Raw genomic sequence first — 7,575 nt, 5'->3', positions numbered from 1 at the left:
CTTTTCATGGGAAGTTACTGACAGGAAACTGCCAAGCAAGCCCAACTGTACCTCAGTGGAAGTTCTAGGATGTATTAAGTAGAGACTACTTCGAGAATATTTTTTATTCACTTCATATTTATAACAAGTTGAATTTTAGTCTACATAAACATGAATGTAATGCACCATGTACCAGATTAGCAGTGACTTCCTGTGAATTTATTATCCTCAGTAATTTATATGCTGTTAGGAAGGTGCCTCCTACCTATTTAAAGGATTTTAAACTATTATTAGAAAAATTGTAGAAAATGGTATGGTATGTTATTTGCCATGCATGATTAGGCTCTTGCAACATGAAGACCTCAGGAAATCAAACAGTAGCTCTTCAGAAAAATGATAGAATGTTTAGGATATATATGTAGTTTATAAAGGACGGTCTTTTTTCAGGTTATATGTGGAAGCTTTTGGATAGTATCCAGGATGACTCAGTTTGTCTGGCTTTTCTAAGTCTGTGACAGTCTAAGTGACTGGTGCTCCAGAAAAAAACAGGAGTTAGTAATACTATTGCTTATAGCTCTCAAGCTTGACCCATGGGAATTTCTGTGAACAAAAATGTAAATCCATAGTGTTAATATTTCTAGGTTCTATAATTTGGTGTCATTATACAACCATTCCATAAAACGTTCCTAGCCTTCTACACCAAATTGTTCATCTGTGTTGATGATGCCAGCAAGAACTACATTTCAGGTCTGGTCTATAATAAACACTTACCTGGAACTAAGGTACCCTTTAAAACCAAAACTCAGCCTTACCCTTCCTTCCTTCCTTCTCAAGGATAGGTCTTTTGGTTTATGCTGAGACCTTGATGGTATGCTCCCTAGATTGGGAGGAAACTAAGGTTTGTTTTTGGAACATTTGCTTTGGAATCTTTCTGTCCTTCCCCAGCTCCCTTTCCTCCTTCTCAGTTTCTAGTCTTCAAAGAAATAAGAAGTTCAAAAGGCTGGTGACTGACATTTTCTGACACAGATGGCATTTAAGATGATAGCTTGACACTTTGTTTTCAGCTCTGGTATGCCATATATCAACAGTTACATGCCTTGAGTCAGATATGCAATATCTCTTAATATTTCAGATTAAAAGATTGTGATCTTTTTCATACAAGGACTTCAGAGGAATGTAAAAGAAACATACAACTGTTCAGCACATGAACTTCAGACACTGAGTTTATTAAGATATTAATAGTGAAGTGTTATCTTTTCAACAATCAGCATATTCTGAATATCAGGAATCCAGTTCCCCTTTAGTTAGGGAAATATATTCATAACTATATGTTCATTCAAGCTACCAAAAAACATTAAGTAAAAAAAAAATATTTACAACTCCAGAAAGCTCTGTAGAATGCAATAGAAATTCTAGTCTCCAGAGAGGAATCTGAAACATTCTAGGAAGTGTAGAAAGTTATCCCTGCCTTGTCAAATCTCTTCTCTTGACAAACCCCAGTAAAAAATGGTACATTAGACTTGCAGAGTATCTAAGGAAAGAATCTGCCTGTAACATTTACATTTTTAGGGTAGTACTAGTGCCTGGGTGCTACTGTATACTGTAACTGTATCAGGGTGAAGGACTAACCGAGGTAGGCTGTTGCTCAACACTGAAGGAGCCTGTACTTTAATCCAGTGCAAAACTGGTGGCACGTCTGTGAAAACACATTTAAGAAGGGGCAAAATGCCACACAGACAGTGAGGAGGGAGGAAAAGCATGGGAAACAGCAGTGCAAACACCAAGGTCAGAGCAGAAGGAGGGGGAGGAGGTGCTCCATGTGCTGGAGCAGATATTCCCTTGCATTCTATGGAGAAGACCACAATGAAACAGGTATCCACTCTGCGGCTCATGGAGTCCCACACACAGGAGCAGTTGGCTATTCTCTGAAGGATCTGCAGCCTGTGGAGTGTCCACACAGGAAGAGATTTTTTTTTTTCCTGAAGGACTGCAGCCCATGGAGAGGACACATGCTAGAACATGGGAAAAGTGGGAGGAGGAAAGAGCGGCAAAGAACTGTTATGTACTGACTGTAACACCCCATACCCCCTGCATCGCTTGAGACAGGGGAAGGTTAGAGTTGGCAATGAAGGAGTGAAGTTAAGCCTGGGAAAAGGGGGAAGATATTTTAGGTTTTGTCTTTTTTTCTCACCATCCAAATCTATTTTAATTGGCAATAAATTAATTTTCCGCAAGACTAGTCTGTTTTGCCTGTGAGAGTATTTGGTAAGTGATCTCCCTGTCTTTATCTTGACCCATGAGCTTTTCCATCCTATTTTCTCCTGAGTGAGAGTGTGCACTGGGTGAGCATTAGGCAGCCAGCCAAGGTCAACCAACCACAAAAGCGAAGTAAAACACAATGATATTCCAACACAATATATCATTAGAGCATCCCAAACACAGTGGTATTTCACAGTAAGAGTCCATGATAGGTGTCCCTATTAGTGTTATGTTTCAGGATGTCAATGAAGAGCTCTCCTATTTTTAAGTGAAGACACCATTTAGCTCGAGTGTCTCAAGATTCTGCATAGTTCCTACTTGCATTATGTTCTAAAAATTATCACGCCTCCTGTAACTGGAGCAAGTAAAAAGCAAGTTTTACTAAAAATATTTTATCTTATTTTCATTCTAGAACATCATGATTATTTTCATGCAACTTCAGTTTTTTGTTTGGTTTGGGTTTTTTTTGTTGTTGGTTGTTTTGGGGGGGTTCTTTTTTGTTATTTTTGGGTCTTTTTGCAACTCAATGTGGCAGAACAGCTAAGTCCCAAGTTACAAATATATGAAAAATGGATGAAAAATTAATGTAATTTGCCTTCCTTTCAAACTTTGCAAAAATTTTCCTCACTTTGAAAGATACAAAGAGAAACCCTAAATATATATTAGATTCCATTCTCTTCAGTGGGGACAAACAATAGTGGGATGGGACAGAAAGAAGAAAACAATATATGTGTAAAAGTATAAAACCAACTCATTTTCAGCTTAGTTTTAAAAAATAACATATTCATCGATGGAAAGTTTTGATCAAACCATCTGACATCCCTATAACTTAAAGACACACCTCCTTATTTTTTCCCCCCATTGTTGTCTATTTATCACAGTAGCACATGTTCCCAAAGCAAACAAAAACCCAGCCTGTCATTCATTTCATATGACTTCAAATACAAGTCAGATTTGATGCCACCTGTGAATCAGGGCCTTCGAGTACATCCTTCTCTCCCTTTCTGCAGAATTAATTCTGACTGACTTCCTAGGTATATATTACTCAGCCATGTGCAATCTACTGTGTTCTCCGTAATGAAACTCAACATTGATATTTAGAAAGTTGATACAGCCAAGCAATGAAGCCATTGATTCCCATCCAATAAGTTAATCAACAGGACACATTTTCTTTAAATGAGAAGTCTCAATTAATGCAATTCAATATTGTCTTGTGTTGGATGTGTGCCTTGTTATTTACAGGCTAAAACCAAACACTTTCAACCTGAACATATGATTTGCTCTAATAAACTAGAGCATGCTTAAAACAGTGCTTACTTGCTGAAAACAAACTCCCTTCTAATAAATTCCATTGTGAGAGGGGTCAAGAAAAGTAAACGCACTAAGTCAAGAGTATCTCAATTCCAAAAGTGCAATGCCTTCTAGCTAGCTGGACTCTGTACTCGTCAGAGAAGGTGAAAGCACAGTAAAACGTGAAGCTATATCTTTTGTCAATAATGGATTCTATTTATTTTCCTGTCTTAATTTTGTGGGAAATTCATGTAACCAGATGTATTTTCTCCTGAAATGGACACAAGACCAGAGAGAGGGATTTTCAGTTTTTCTATTTTTTCTAATTTTCACAACATGCAGACTTGCCTGGTTTACTTCATATGAGAGGTAATTATCTGTAAAACAACCTATTTTTTTATATGGCTTTTAAATAAAACTGGTAAAACAGAACATGCTCTAGATTCGAAGATGGAAAGAAAAGCCTGAGGCCTATAGCAGTTAAGACTGAAATACAGATCCATTTTGAAAGGAGCTTTAAGGAAGTGATTCTAAAACTCTAAGTTATCACCAGTCAACAGCTAAGAAGGTGTATATATCAGACCAATTGGACCTGAAAATCAGAGGTTTGAACTGAATTTGGCTGCTAAGTTTCAGCCTGATGAGAATTCATAGGGCAAAGTAACCTCTGTGGAAGAGAAATTACAACAGCAAGTGACCCTTAAAATGAAAGCTGTACCTATTGTGCTTCAGTCCTGTAGCCTGAAAGTTCACATGGTGATAAGAACATCTTATGACTGAATTCTTGAATGCATTTCTCTTTTTCCCCTTCTTGTTAATTAAATTATGAATTGATTGGCCTACTGTTGTTTCAGCTACATGGCTGAAAGAATAGCATGATCTAGGACATTTGCATTAGTAGCAGAATTTGTGAAATACTTGACCTAAACAAGTATCTGAGAGACTAAGACTTTGGCTCAATACAATTTTGGAGTCCAGATGTATATACAAATATACATAAAATAATTTTCTGTATTTGGGAATCATATAGGATTAAAGTTGTATGCTTCAGTGTATTCAAACTCAATTATCAAAAGAATATGCATTGCTTGTAAGCCATAGGCAGTCCATTTGCTTGTCAAAGTTTTCAAATACATTCCAATAATGAATAGTTTGCCAAATAGCATTACTCAAGTTTTGCCCAAAGCTAAGAATGCCAACATTTGAAGTGTTTATTTGAGAAATTATTTCTTTAGCAGAAAATATAGCACGTATATTACCTTATTATCAATTGTTTTCGTCTTTCAAGCTGTGAGGAGTCTTTAAGATCTTATTGCATAATTTCTGCATATAATGGAAGGGGGAGGTAAAACATCAAGCAAGAAAAAAATCCAGGAAAAAAAATAGTTTCATATTCAAAGAAACTGAATGTCATCTTCACTAATTAGATTTTATCCTTCTCTCTAAGATTGTATGTGATACTGCCTGAGTCACATTATCCCAGACATCTACTACATAATTCTTGTATTCTGGGATCTAAACTTAAACCACACAGGGTCTGGTTTGCAGTAGACTTGAGCAATGACTTTTACAGATAAAGTAGAGTTCAATTTTTCAAAGGGCTATTACATGCTAAATATTCTCAAAGAGTTAGTATTTTGTTATCACAAAGCGGTCAAGTCTAAATGAGTTCTGAGTTTAACGCTTTCCTACCATATGAAAGCTTCCACCTAACTTAGAATCATAGAATGGTTTGGGTAGGAAGGGACCTTTTAAAGATCATCTAGTTCCAACCCCCCCTGCCATGGGCAGAGACATCTTTCACTTGATCAGATTGCTCAAAGCCCTATCCAACCTGACCTCAAACACTTCCAGTGATGGGGCATTCACAACTTCTCTGGGCAACCTGTTCCAGTATCTCACCAACCTCATAGTAATGATTTTCTTCCAACCTAAATCTATCCTCTTTCACTTTAAAACTGTTACCCCTTGTCCTGTCACTACAAACCTTGGTAAAAAGCCTCCATCTTTCTTATAAGCCCCCTTTAAGTATTGAGAGGCCGCAATAAGGTCTCCCTGGAGCCTTCTCTTCTCCAGGCTGAACAACCCCAACTCTCTCACCCATCCTCATAGGAGAGGTGTTCCAGCCCTCTGACCATTTTTCGTGGCCCTCCTCTGGACCTGCTCTAACAGGTCCATGTCTTTCTCATACTGGGGACCCTGGAACTGGATGCTGTATTCCAGGTGGGGTCTCACAAGAGTGGAGTAGAGGGGGAGAATCACCTCCCCCAACCTGCTGGCCATGCTTCTTTTTACATGGCCCAGAATATGATTAGCTTTCTGGGCTGCAAGTGCACACTGCCAGCTCATGTCCAGTTCTTCATCCACCAGAATCCCCAAGTCTTCTGCAAGAATGCTCTCAATCCATTCATCATTCAGTCTGTACTGATATTGGAGACTGCTCCGACCCAGGGGAGGACCTTGCACTTGGCCTTGTTGCACTTAATGAAGATCGCACGGGCCCACTTCTCCAGCCTGTTGAGGTCCCTCTGGATGGCGTCCCTTCCCTCTAGAGTATCAACTGCACCACTCAGCTTGGTGTCATCTGCAAACTTGCTAAGGGTGCACTCAATCCCACTAGCTATGTCACTGATGAAGATATTAAACAGTATTGGTCCCAGTACGGACCCCTAAGGGACACCACTTGTTACTGGTTTCCACTTGGACATTGAGCCATTGACTGTAACTCTTTGGATGCAGCCATCCAGCTAGTTCCTTATCCACCTAACAATCTATCCATCAAACCCATATCTCTCTAATTCAGCAGTAAGAATGTGGGGGACTGTGTCAAAGGCCTTACAGAAGTCCAGGTAGAGGGCATCAGTTGCTCTTCCCTTATCCACTGATGCAGTCACTCCATCGTAGAAAGCTACTAGAGTAGTCAGGCATGATTTGCCCTTGGTGAAGCCATGTTGGCTGCCTTCAATCACCTTGCTGTCTTCCATATGTTTCTAAATGTCTTCCAGAAGGATCTGCCCTATGATCTTACTGGGCACGGAGGTGAGGTCATTCCAGGGTCTTCCTTATTACTCTTTTCAAAAATGGGTGTGATGTTTCCCTTTTCTCCAGTCACTGGGGACTTCACTTTACTGCCATGACTGTTCCCAGGTTGTTATCATAACTTCACAGATTGTTATCAAAACAACATTTATAAACAACCAAGAGCTACATCATTAATAGTATTAAGTACCCAAAGAGGAAGTAGTCATATTAGAAACTTGCAAGAGCAATTAGACACAGAACATCGGCAGGTGATTAAATCACTTCAAAAGAAATACTGGCCTACAATCATTAGACTATTACAGAAAAGTCTAGGAGGAAATTAATCTTTTTGTATGTACCATGTAATTTCTAAGATAGGCAGTAATTTATGTACAAGGCCTCTGTGAAGTGACCCGGAAGAAGGATTTTAAATGTGGCCCTGAGCAACAACAAACCTTTGAACAAATTAAATGGGAGATTGTTCATGCAGTAGCCCTTAGGCCAGTCCAGGCAGGACAAGATGTAAAAAAATATGCTCTGCACTGCAGCTAGGGAGAATGGCCCTACCTGGAGCCTCTGGCAGAAAGCACCTGGGGAGACCCGAGGCCGACCCCTGGGGTTTTGGAGTCGAGGATATCGAGGATCCGAGGCTCGCTATACTCCAGCTGAAAAAGAGATATTGGCAGCATATGAAGGAGTTCAAGCTGCCTCAGAAGTGGTTGCTACTGAGACACAGCTCCTCTTAGCACCCCGACTGCCAGTGCTGGGCTGGATGTTCAAAGGGAGGGTCTCCTCTACACATCACGCGACTGATGCCACATGGAGTAAGTGGGTCGCACTGATCACACAACAGGCTTGCACAGAAAACCCCAATGGCCCAGGAATTGTGGAAGTGATCACGGACTGGCCAGAAGGCAAAGATTTTGGAATGTTGCCAGAGGAGGAGGTGACACAAACTGAAGAGGCCCCGCTGTATAATAAACTGTCAGAAAATGAGAGGCAATATGCCCTGTTCACTCATGGGTC

Source organism: Haliaeetus albicilla, chromosome W (genome assembly GCF_947461875.1).
Source record: "Haliaeetus albicilla chromosome W, bHalAlb1.1, whole genome shotgun sequence".
NCBI lineage: Eukaryota > Metazoa > Chordata > Aves > Accipitriformes > Accipitridae > Haliaeetus > Haliaeetus albicilla.
Note: the sequence above shows the minus strand (reverse complement) of the source record.